Source organism: Polypterus senegalus, chromosome 8 (assembly GCF_016835505.1).
Source record: "Polypterus senegalus isolate Bchr_013 chromosome 8, ASM1683550v1, whole genome shotgun sequence".
NCBI lineage: Eukaryota > Metazoa > Chordata > Cladistia > Polypteriformes > Polypteridae > Polypterus > Polypterus senegalus.
In genome coordinates, this window is record NC_053161.1 from 79,453,245 (window position 1) to 79,466,359 (window position 13,115).

The 13,115-nt window shown below is 36.5% G+C and overlaps 1 protein-coding gene across 3 annotated transcripts in view; it reads left to right on the forward strand.

Moving 5' to 3' along the window:
* sfmbt2 (Scm like with four mbt domains 2) overlaps positions 1–13,115 on the forward strand; it is a 428,667-nt gene that overhangs the window by 56,497 nt on the left and 359,055 nt on the right. The gene's annotated exons all lie outside the window — the stretch shown is intronic.

Genomic DNA, 13,115 nt, shown 5'->3' on the forward strand with positions numbered 1-13,115 from the left:
ATCCCAGTAAGCTCATTCATTCTGTTCACCTTGATTGTACGGTTATTTGTGAGAAGAAAAAACCTTTGAATATGGGTTCAAAAGCTGTCCTTAACAAGTCTCCAATCCCCATTTTCTTGATGAGGAACTTAGTTTAAAGTGTAACGGCTGTTATCAACTGTACTAATTCCCTTAATAATTTTAACAACTTCAATCATGTCCCCTCTTAATCTGTATCTGCTTAACTGAAAAAAGTTTATTTCCTCTTGCTACTCGAGAATTTTCTAGTGTAGAAGTTTTTAGTTTTTTGAAGCAGCATGATGGGTTTGAGGGCAAAATTCTGGTGCGCTTCTCTTTCCAATTTATCCTGCACCAGACCAAGGATGGTCATTATTTCACCCCTGGGTATCCTGCTTCTTTGTTAGTTGTTGATTACTGAGATTGTCAGCATTCAGACCAATGATTAGGCTTCTTGGACGCCGCTGTCTAAAACAGTGTCACAAGTTCAGTTGCACAAATCTCTGGATAGCTGCTATCATTGTTGCTGGTGCTAAGGGATGATTCACCTTCCCACATTTAAAGGACTGGTTGGTTACATAGCAAGTTTCATTGTTTAATTCATTATGTACTCAAATTGTCATCAGGTATAAAAGCTACAAAGATCCCCTTTTACATTAATTTATAGCCTTCATGAAAATTTTGCTTTTATATTGCACATTGACCTATAATAACAATAATGATAATTATAATTATATTATCCAAATAAAAGAGTCAGTATGTTTTTTTTAATCTATTAGGATGACTCCTCCTAAAAGAATGACATTTAAAACAGTAAGTGGGTCAGTTCATTTATTAAATTCTAAACAAGGTTACATACTATTATAGTTATGAAAGTTTTGGGGAAATACTCACTCATTAACTAATGATCTTAAATACAAGATAACAAAGTACTTAACATTCTGAAGCTTTCAGGAAACACATCTTCGATAGACTTCAGTTGTCCACAGGACAAGCAGATTCAGAAAATCTCTGATATATTTAAAAAAATCCATCTGTTCATTTTTTCCATACCTATCTTTTCCTGATCTGTGTAGCTTAGAGCCATTAGATTGTGTGTGGATTTCAGTCCTTCAGGAACACCTAGGCAAAATAGAGAGAACATGAAATTTTCACACAGAAGGATCTCTTTTTAAGAATCAAATCAGATACACTCAATCAACAATAATTAGCAACACAGTTTTGCAAATTAATGTTTTAAAAAAATCTATATTTTCCTGTGGTTTGCATAAATAATTCAACACATCTTTACTGTCACTGACAACTATGGTGTCACGAGAGTCATCCTGAAAATTCTTCTTTTAGCTTTTAAAGCAGTCAACACCAATGCCAGAGTATGTTCTTGTCTTAGTCCGGTGCTGCCATGCTTTGCATTGCTGCGATCCACTGGATACCTCTGCTTCCATTGAACATTAGTATCTGTTCTAAATGTTGTGTTTTTTTTTCAAATTCATAATCCTGACTATGTTGCGTTCTCATTTTTGCTGGTGAACATTATAATCGGTTCAGGAGTTGTAGTCCGAGACTACATTGTAAATGCTTTGCTTTGTAATACATGCTTTGTTTAATGATTCATAGAATAAAGACTGATTACATTTTAGAGCAAATGATTTGCTTGTTTACATATGTGTACGCAAATGCAAATGTTTATGTATTCTGTATGCATATGTGTATGTATACAGTAGATATGTGTGTATACTCAGTGCTGTCTTATTTACCTAGTTACGAGATGATTAAATAAATTATTTTTATTTGTCTTTCCTCTTGCAAGGGAAAGTTGCATTTGAATATTTAATATCCTCCACACTGCATGTCTTTATAATGGCAAGAATGATATTATTGTCAAGCTACCGGGTGTTGCTGGAATACATTGATTTTTTTTTTTTGCATCAGGTTGACACCAAATGTGTCCCATGAGCCTGCTGGCTGATGAGATTTGTATGTTGCTGTTGTTTCCTTCTACCCAATCAAAATAGCAAATCATGAAAGGTATCATTGGAAGTGCAACGAACCAAGTATGCTTCCTTTTGAAAATGTGTTTTTGCCTTAGGCCCTTTTCTAATTTTAGAGAATAGGTAGATATGTCCTTGATTTTCATTTATTTTATGCTTCTTTTAAGCTATGAACATTTTGTTGGCAATATTATACAAGGTAGGATGTAAAATTGGATGGATTGTCATGTTTTTATTATTATGACATCAACAATTACAGTATGCATTATGTGAAAGGCACTGTGTCATATGCTGAATTTAATATACAGTATGTGGACTTACTATTACTGTTGACAGAAGGATAGATGTCTTAAGTAATCACATCCATTAGATCCACTAAGTCAGTCTGCATTTTATGTAGCACCTTAACCAGAACATTTAAAAAAACAGTGTGAACTCTAGGGAGTGCTCTTGAGTCATTCCCAAACCCAATTAATGAACGAGAAGACCAAAAATATATTAAACAAGAGGTGTGTTTTATAATAAAGGAAAGGTACTACAAATGAGATAAAACAAATTACTACAGAAACAGAAGAAACTAATGCCCAATGTCCCACATGGTCTACATAAACAATACCACATAGGTGTGCCTGGCCTTTTCACCAGTCAGTGCTCGAAAACACTTTCTACCCACCTACCTTTATATATCTCAAAATTTTGTTTATCCATAATCTGCTCCAACCAATTAATCCTTCTTCAGTTATAGACTTTCCAAATTGAAGCTCAATCTATACTAATAAAAGGCAAAGCCCTGACTCACTCACTCACTCACTCACTCACTCACTGACTCATCACTAATTCTCCAAGTTCCCGTGTGGGTAGAAGGCTGAAATTTGGCAGGCTCATTCCTTACAGCTTACTTACAAAAGTTGGGCAGGTTTCATTTCGAAATTCTACGCGTAATGGTCATAACTGGAAGCTATTTTTCTCCATATAATGTAATGGAGTTGAGCTGGATGGCCGTGGGGGGCGGAGTTTCATGTGGAATCATCATGCCTCCTACGTAAGTACGTAGAGAACAAGGAAGACCTCCAAACAGCGCTGAACAAAAAACGCCATTTCACACTTGAGAAGGCAGAAAAAGATTATGAAGCAAGTGATGCATACAAGCGTATTCATAAATACAAGCATATTCATAAGTACAGCTACTGCGGAAACAAAGCACGGCGTGAACTGTAACTTTATATTAAGTTTATAGACACACTCCCGCTGCCGTTTGTCATGCCTACGGCGAATGACGGTATTCGCGAGATACAAGTTTACTGAGAAGACACGAGGTATAAACGAGACTTTGGATCACTTTGTAACGGAGTTAAAATTGCTGTAGCAAGAAACTTTTAAGTGCCGGGTCTTAGCTAACATTAAATAAACACATCCTCCAAATACAAACCTGATTGCAAGAAATAATGATGATCAAATCCTTGATGACAGCAACAATCACAAAACAATTACTATATATTGACAATCATGTTACGTTATTTTGAAAATGTTCCCTTTTCTTTTTCATAACTTTTTTAACACACTACTTCTCCAAAGCGAAACACGGGTATATATATATACATATGTATATATATACCCCGATGTACATACTCTCAAATAGACAAGCCACACGCCGTGGCGCAATGGTAGAGGCTTCGCTTCTAGCGGCGACATCCGAGGTTCGAATCCCGAGATGGGATGCACTGAGTATGTACGCACGCTTCCCGATTCATTTTACCCTCGCATCCCCTTGGTTTGAGACGTATGAAAAAATATGCGGTTAACGCAGAATCATGTTACGTTATTTTTAAAATGTTTCCTTTTCTTAGCACAAGCACAGCTGAGAAGCTTTGATGCATGTACTCCATAACGCGTTAAAAAAAATAACGCATTTAATCACACTCAATTCCAAGCAATGGGGAACTTTTGTCAATGCATGATTTCCTGGTACATCGACAGTACCGCCGCTCCCTATACGCAGAGTACGCAGTCTGCGTTGGGCACCAACTCCCAGGGGGGCACCATCCCAGCTGCTCAAAAAAATAGTTTTTATATATTATAATAATAAATTAATATTAATAATATACATATACAAATAAACAAAAATATAAACGTATATATTGCATTTTACGGTGAACACAGAGTAGGCTAAGCACAACTGATGACGCGTGCGCCCTCACCTCTGTTACAGCTGCCTATTTGGCGAAAAATGATGATAATTTAACAATATGCCTGCTCCTGGAAAGAGACATCAACAGTCCGGCGCCGAGAAACGAAAGAAAAAAAAGCCCAAGATGAAGCCCGTGCATTTACCCAAATCTCTGGATTGCACTGCGCATAGCAGTGACGCTCCCTGTAACTGTTGCCTCTGCTGAGCGAAGTTTTTCTAAAATGAAGCTCATCAAAACGTACTTGCGCTCATCTATGGCACAAGAGCGCATGAGTGGTCTGGCAATTGTCAGCATCAACTCTGAATTAGCAAAAGCTTTATCATATGAAGAGCTCATTTACGACTTTGCCTCAAGAAAAAGCAGAATTGTGCCTTTATAAATTTTGAACTTTGGAAAGCTCCAGCAGATGACAGTGTTGATTTTATTTCAGTTTATTATTGTTTATTTTATTTATTATAAATGTTTTATTTAAAGTGTAATTTTAGTTTGTATTTTTGCTGTAGAGCTACAATTGTAATTTATAAATGATACAATTTATTTATGTATTTACTTTTATTTGAATAAAGTTCTATTTTGGCCCCTATAGTAGGTGTTTTTTTTATTATTTTATTTTTACTTCCGTAATATTTGGGACAAAAGTTAATTTCTGCTTAGGGCACCCATTTGGCCAGCAGCGGCCCTGTACATCGATTACATTGATGCACACATCAGAGCTACAAAAATGTTAGAATCGGAATAAAGTGCGTTCCTACGACTGATCGGAGGAAAATTTTATTTCAAAAGACTACCTGACGGAAGCCTTGATAAAAGCATGGTTTTCTGCACACTGAAAAGCAAGCAAAAGTAGATGCATTACAGAAAGCGGACTTTGTGGCTCTTACTGGGGATCATTGGACTTCCGTGACCGTTAGTAATTCTAATTACATCTAATTACAAAATGTTCAATGATCACAGTGTTTTAGCCTAATGTACAAAAAATTTTGGCTAAGGTTACTCAGAGTTTAAAGATGAAGCTGGTCAAATTACCTTTTATGTTTCTGACTTATTTTTTTAAGAAGAAAAACTGCACTTTATGTTGAAATTTTGGTTATTATTATTTAAAGACAATACCATTCTGAAAATGTACTTAAAGTACTTAAAATACCACTTTATTTTTAAGTCTGCCCAATTTTAGCCAGTGATGATATTTTTGTTTCTGTTTTGAATTGAAATGCAGTTTAAAAGCATTTTTTTTTTCAGAAATTAAAAGAGCTTATTCATGTCCATGTCTATTATTTGATTCTGTCGCCCACTTAAACCCTTTTAAATTAAAAAAAAAACATTTGCGATTTGGGGCAAATTTTCATGTGTGATTACATACGATTAATCAAGATTAATTATTACACAGCCTCTAATTAATTAGATTAATTTTTTTAATCGAGTCCCACCCCTAGTATATATATATATGTAGATATATATATGTAGATTTGTGTATATATATATGTGTATATACGTAGATATGTATATATGTGTGTGTGTGTATATATATATATATGTGTGTGTATATATGTATGTGTGTATATTTGTTTATATATGTGTGTGTATATGTATATATATATATATATATATATATATATATATATATATATACACACTCACCTAAAGGATTATTAGGAACACAATACAATACAATACAATACAGTTTATTTTTGTATAGCCCAAAATCACACAGGCAGTGCTGCAATGGGCTTTAATAGGCCCTGCCTTTTGACAGCCCCCCAGCCTTGACTCTCCGAGAAGACAAGGAAAAACTCCCAATAAAAACCTTGCAGGGAAAAATGGAAGAACCCTCGGGAAAGGCAGTTCAAAGAGAGACCCCTTTCCAGGTAGGTTGGGCGTGCAGTGGGTGTCAAAAGTAGGGGGTCAATACAATACAATATACAGAACAGAACAATTCCTTAAGACAGCATAATAATAAAAATTTTAGAAGTACAGTTTAACAGTAGATGATATGACATAATTAGGTTTGGATATTTTTAGAGTCCTGGACACCTCATCCATCTAGCTGCCTCCCCATTTGGCCATGCCACGGCTGAAACGTTGCTCCGATGAAAGGACCCCTGTTCAATTTCTCATTTATGCAATTATCTAATCAACCGATCACATGGCAGTTGCTTCAATGCATTTAGGGGTGTGGTCCTGGTCAAGACAATCTCCTGAACTCCAAACTGAATGTCAGAATGGGAAAGAAAGGTGATTTAAGCAATTTTGAGCGTGGCATGGTTGTTGGTGCCAGATGGGCCGGTCTGAGTATTTCACAATCTGCTCAGTTACTGGGATTTTCACCCACAACCATTTCTAGGGTTTGCAAAGAATGGTGTGAAAAGGGAAAAACATCCAGTATGCGGCAGTCCTGTGGGCGAAAATGCCTTGTTGATGCTAGAGGTCAGAGGAGAATGGGCCGACTGATTCAAGCTGATAGAAGAGCAACTTTGACTGAAATAACCACTCGTTACAACCGAGGTATGCAGCAAAGCATTTGTGAAGCCACAACACGCACAACCTTGAGGCGGATGGGCTACAACAGCAGAAGACCCCACCGAGTACCACTCATCTCCACTACAGATAGGAAAAAGAGGCTACAATTTGCACAAGCTCACCAAAATTGGACAGTTGAAGACTGGAAAAATGTTGCCTGGTCTGATGAGTCTCGATTTCTGTTGAGACATTCAAATGGTAGTGTCAGAATTTGGCGTAAACAGATTGAGAACATGGATCCATCATGCCTTGTTACCACTGTGCAGGCTGGTTGTGGTGGTGTAATGGTGTGGGGGATGTTTTCTTGGCACACTTTAGGCCCCTTAGTGCCAATTGGGCATCGTTTAAATGCCACGGGCTACCTGAGCATTGTTTCTGACCATGTCCATCCCTTCATGACCACCATGTACCCATCCTCTGATGGCTACTTCCAGCAGGATAATGTACCATGTCACAAAGCTCGAATAATTTCAAATTGGTTTCTTGAACATGGCAATGAGTTCACTGTACTAAAATGGCCCCCACAGTCACCAGATCACAACCCAATAGAGCATCTTTGGGATGTGGTGGAACGCGAGCTTCGTGCCCTGGATGTGCATCCCACAAATCTCCATCAACTGCAAGATGCTATCCTATCAATATGGGCCAACATTTCTAAAGAATGCTTTCAGCACCTTGTTGAATCAATGCCACATAGAATTAAGGCAGTTCTGACGGCGAAAGGGGGTCAAACACCGTATTAATATGGTGTTCCTAATAATCCTTTAGGTGAGTGTATATATATATATATATATGCCAGCAACACTCATGACAATGACAACACAATTACATTGTCAATCATGTTACGTTATTATTAAAATGTTTCCTTTTCTTTTTCATTACTTCTTTAACACACTACTTCTCCGCTGCGAAGCGCGGGTATTTTGCTAGTGCAGTTATAACTGGTAGGGGTATTTAAGCTGTAGTCAGTAATTACTTCCAGTTGTGCCAAGGGAATCACACCTAGAATCCCAAATGCTAGTCTAGATGCCCTCATTCTGTATACCTACAGCTCCATCAAGTGGTCATGGGTGTTTCCACATTTCCATGGTATGACCACCATAGATAGGAACATTTGGAGCCCAGAGATACTTCCCTCATCTCCAGTAGGCCAGAGGATACCAAACATATTGGAATTAGATTATGCACCTACCTCTTGGGATTTGGGGGACTCCCATTACAGTATTAGAGGTTGCTCAATACCTTCCTTTGACAAATTCAGGGCTTTATAAGGATCTAACTTAATTTGTTAGCTGGGTTAGTACCTGTTTTCCTTTCTCAACAGTGAACAACACATTTTGTGAAGTAAATACTAGGTAGGTTCATGGGTACAAACTGGGAGTTTTTTTTTTTTAAAAGTACTAATTTAAAGATAGCTTCCTGTTGGCAGAATGAGCAAAAGTCCCAGTGGACCAATAGATAGAATAGTTTTGTTTTTAACAGCCATAGTCTTGGCAAATATAAAACATTTACAGTTAGAATAACATCTTTGAAAGTGGTTCCCATCAGCATGCACATAAGAATTGATTAATTTCATTGAGCATTGAGTTATTCATTTAGCATTGAGTTATTTGTCCTCAGTTCAAGGACTCATGTAAATGGTTAAAACTGTCATCCTACCAGCTTTTTACACTGTTTGTCCCTTTTCCTTGATTTTTGTTTTTAAATTTTGTTGATTAGTTTCTTCAAAATTAGTAGATTTCTGTTTATCATAAACATCATTCCAATTACCATAGCAGTCATTCTTCTGATACCTTACTAGTGGTATCCAGAGAAACTAAATCCCTCCATTCATTACTTTTGAAAAAAATGCTTAATTATGTAAACTCATAATTAAAATAAATAGGTAGTACATATTTATTTGGGTATGGTAACTTCTCTTTCCCTGTAGAAATTCCATGTTTCTGTTTTAAATCTGGTCTGTCTCTGGTGGAACTGGGAAATACTTTATCCAAATTCAGACCAATTCAGTTTATTTTCATACAAATGCAACAACAACAACAACATTTATTTATATAGCACATTTTCATACAAAAAAATGTAGCTCAAAGTGCTTTACAAAATGGAGAATATAAAAATAGAAGACACAGTAAAAAATAAAAATAAGTCAACATTAATTAACATAGAATAAGTAAGGTCCGATGGCCAGTGTGGACAGAAAAAACAAAAAAAAAAAAACTCCAGACGGCTGGAGCAAAAAAAAAATCTGTAGGGATTCCAGACCATGAGACCGCCCAGTCCCCTCTGGGCAATCTACCTAACATAAGTGAAACAGTCCTCTTTGTATTTAGGGTTCTCATGGAAGGACTTGATGATGATGGTCACGTAGACTTCTGGCTTTCAGTCCATCAATGTTGGAGCATCATGATGCTTTGAATAGGTGGTGGTGGCGCAGAAGATACATAAATAGAAGAGAGAGTTGGGGTCAGTACGGATTTTAGAGCCACGATGAATAGTTATTATGATGAATTGAACATACAGAGTATCAGGATTAAGTTAAAGTGAAGTTAGGAGAAGGCCATGTTAAAGTAATGTGTTTTCAGCAGTTTTTTAAAGTGCTCCACTGTATCAGCCTGACGAATTCCTATTGGCAGGCTATTCCAGATTTTAGGTGCATAACAGCAGAAGGCCGCCTCACCACTTCTTTTAAGTTTAGCTTTTGGAATTATAAGGAGACACTCATTTGAGGATCTAAGGTTACAATTTGGAATGTAGGGTGTCAGACATTCCGATATATAAGATGGAGCGAGATTATTTAAGGCTTTATAAACCGTAAGCAGAATTTTAAAGTCAATCCTGAATGACACAGGTAACCAGTGTAGTGACATCAAAACTGGAGAAATGTGTTCGGATTTTCTTTTCCTAGTTAGGATTCTAGCAGCTGCATTCTGCACTCGTTGCAAATGATTCATGTCTAGTCGACTGAAAACAAAAGCGTGAATTAATTTCTCAGCATCTTTCAATGATATAAGAGGTCTAACTTTAGCTACGTTTCTTAAGTGACAAAATGCTGTCCTAGTGGTCTGATGAATATGCGATTTAAAATTCAGATTACAGTCAAGTTTTTTACTTCTGTCTTAACTTTTAATCCTAATGCATCAAGTTTATTTCTGATAACCTCATTGAATCCATTATTGCCAATTACTAAAATTTCAGTTTTCTCTTTATTTAGTTTGAGAAAATTACTATTCATCCATTCAGAAATACCAGTAAGACATTGTGTTAGTGAATCGAGAGAGTCGGTGTCATCAGGTGCTATTGATAAGTACAGCTGTGTGTCATCAGCATAGCTGTGGTAGCTCACGCTGTAACCTGAGATAATCTGACCTAACGGAAGCATGTAGATTGAGAAGAGCAGCGGACCCAGGATAGAGCCTTGTGGAACACCATATAGAATATCATGTGTCTTTGAGATGTGATTACCACAACTCACAAAGAATTTTCTCCCTGCCAGGTAGGATTCAAACCAATTTAAGACACTGCCAGAGAGGCCCACCCATTGACTAAGGCGATTTCTAAGAATATTGTGATCAATGGTGTCAAATACGGCACACAGATCTAAGAGGATGAGAACAGATAAATGGCCTCTGTCTGCATTTACCCGCAAGTCATTTACTACTTTAACGAGTGCAGTTTCTGTGCTGTGATTTGTTCTAAAACCTGACTGAAATTTATCAAGAATAGCATGTTTATTGAGGTGGTCATTTAACTGCATAATGACTGCCTTCTCTAGAATTTTACTTAAGAAGGGCAGGTTAGAGATGGGTCTAAAATTTTCAAAAGCAGAGGGGTCAAGATTATTTTTCTTGAGCAGGGGTTTAACTACAGCAGTCTTAAGACAGTCTGGGAAGACCCCCGTATCTAATGATGAATTTACTATGTCAAGAATATTGTCAATTAGCACGCCTGATACTTCTTTGAAAAACCTTGTTGGTATTGGGTCAAGGACGCAGGTGGAGGGTTTCAGTTGAGAGATTATACTATGTAATTCAGGTAAATCTATCCTGGTGAAAGAATTTAATTTGTTTATAATGGAGTACTGGGGCTTTGGAGGTTCTGCAGTGTTGGGGAGATATACTATGTTATTTCTAATATCATTAATTTTTTGATTGAAAAATACAGCAATGTTCTCACAGGTTTCACTGGAAGTATTGTGGGGGCATTCCTTTGTGTTACCTGGGTTTAATAGACGATCAATTGTTATTTATAATCTTAGAGAAATAGCAACGCCTCTCAAGATGGACTTTGTCATTGTATTCTGTTATTTTAACCTTCAGTATCTCATAATGGATAGTTAGTTTAGTTTTCCTCCATTTACGCTCAGCTCTACGACATGTTCTTTTTAAATCAGACACTCTTTGGGTCTTCCATGGAATAACAATGCTAGAAGATTTTTTAACTGTCTTTTCAGTTGCAACTATGTCAACAGCAGCTCTTACTTTAAATTAAGGTTTTCCACTTTACTATTTACATTATCCTCACTATTATAGTTGGCACTATAAACGGACTGATTGCTTAGAATGTTTGTAAGTTTTAAAGCTGCTGATGAGTCAAAGAAGCATTTTTTAATAATATGCTTCTTATGAATTTTTTCTATCATTATTTCTATATTAAATAGTAGAAGGAAATGGTCTGATAGACCGATATCAATGACCTGCTTTATATCAACTTTTAGTCCTTTAGTAATCACTAAGTCTAACATATGACCTGCTTTATGTGTAGTTTGATTAACGAGCTGTCTCAATTCAAAAGAGTCCGGGAGGTTCATGAATTCTTTTACTTTTTGGTCACACTGATTGTCGATATGTAATTTAAAGTCGGCGACTATTAAGAGTGTGTCATAGTTCGTAATTAAAATTGACATTAAGTCAGAGAATTCCTCAAAAAAAGATGCGTTATATTTAGGAGGTCTATACACGGATAATACTAGAACGTGAGAATCTCCATGAATAACAACGGCGAGATACTCAAAGGACTTAAATTTACCAAAACTAACATCTTTACATTTTAACTGGCTCGAGTAAATGTTTGCCAAGCCGCCCCCCTTTTTTCCCTGGCGGTCTGCACAAGTAAAACTGTAATCCGGAGGCGCAGATTATATTAAAACAGCCGCGCCGTCTGAGTTAAGCCACGTTTCACTTAGTGCAATAAAATCAATGTTTCTATCACTAATAAGATCGTTTATAAAAAATGTCTTGTTAGTTAACGCTCTAACATTTAATAGTGCCATATTTAATGTTTCAGAGGGGTAGAGCTGAATTCTATGCTCGTTATTGGTATTTGGAACAAAAACTAAGTTATTTTTGTTAACGCCTCTCTGTGTGTATTTTTTATGTAATCTACAATCTGTTTTTATAGTTTTAATGCATCGCTGATCTAAAGTAGTAATTGCAATTAAATTGTTGGTGTTTATGCCACACTGCCTAGATTTTTTACGTGCATTAAGATTGGTTATTAGATTATTAATGCTGTGCACTTTTATGGAAGACTGTGTTAAGCCATTATGTCCTAGCAAAGCAGTAGCATTACGGAAGGGGTTTAAAGTAGAAATAGACAGTCAAGATAGACGAATGCAATTTAACTTATAACCACAGAGTAGAAACCCTGTTATTTATTGGTAGGTGCCTTCAGTTCTTTGTTTTCTTTAAATTTTCAAGCTATTCTGACCCCATTGGTGTACTTCCACACAGCTGTCAAAGATCAATGCAATTGTGTAATCCCACATCTCGGGGCTGGCAACTTTTACTGAATCCTTCAGTACAGGACCACATCACAAGAAATTATTGACACCAGATCTGGGGTAAAGCAGCATTCCAGGGTCACCAAGGGAAGCTGATTTCAGCCTAGGGTGATCGACCAATAGTCAGAATATAGGATCTTCATCTATGTGACATTCATTTCTCATAAACCTGTATTTTGCAACACAGTTTTATGGAGAAATTTAATGTCAGTTGGTTAAAATAGGTGTAAAAAAGAAGCTGTCATAATTAGACGCAATAAATTAGTAAAAAACATAAATGCCTATATATTGTGCCACAATTAAAGAAATGCATACATTATAATGCTGAACCATGAAAGGATTTAGTAATGTAATCTTGTAGAGTTGGCATTTGACATTTATTTCTTATTTTCTGCATTGTTTATTTTTATTTTATTTTCACATCTTTTTATGTTGTCTTGGTGAAATTTTGTGAATCATATTTTTAGTAGACTTTGCTATTTTGTCTTTTTGTTAATGATCATCATTGTTTTGTGATGGCTGTTGCTGCCACTTAATCGGTGTTGTCGTTACCTGTGCCTTCATCAGCCATTTTTAAGATGGTGGCATGCAGCTCCATGTATCCTTGACTTTGGACAAATGTTTATGACTTTTGACTTAATG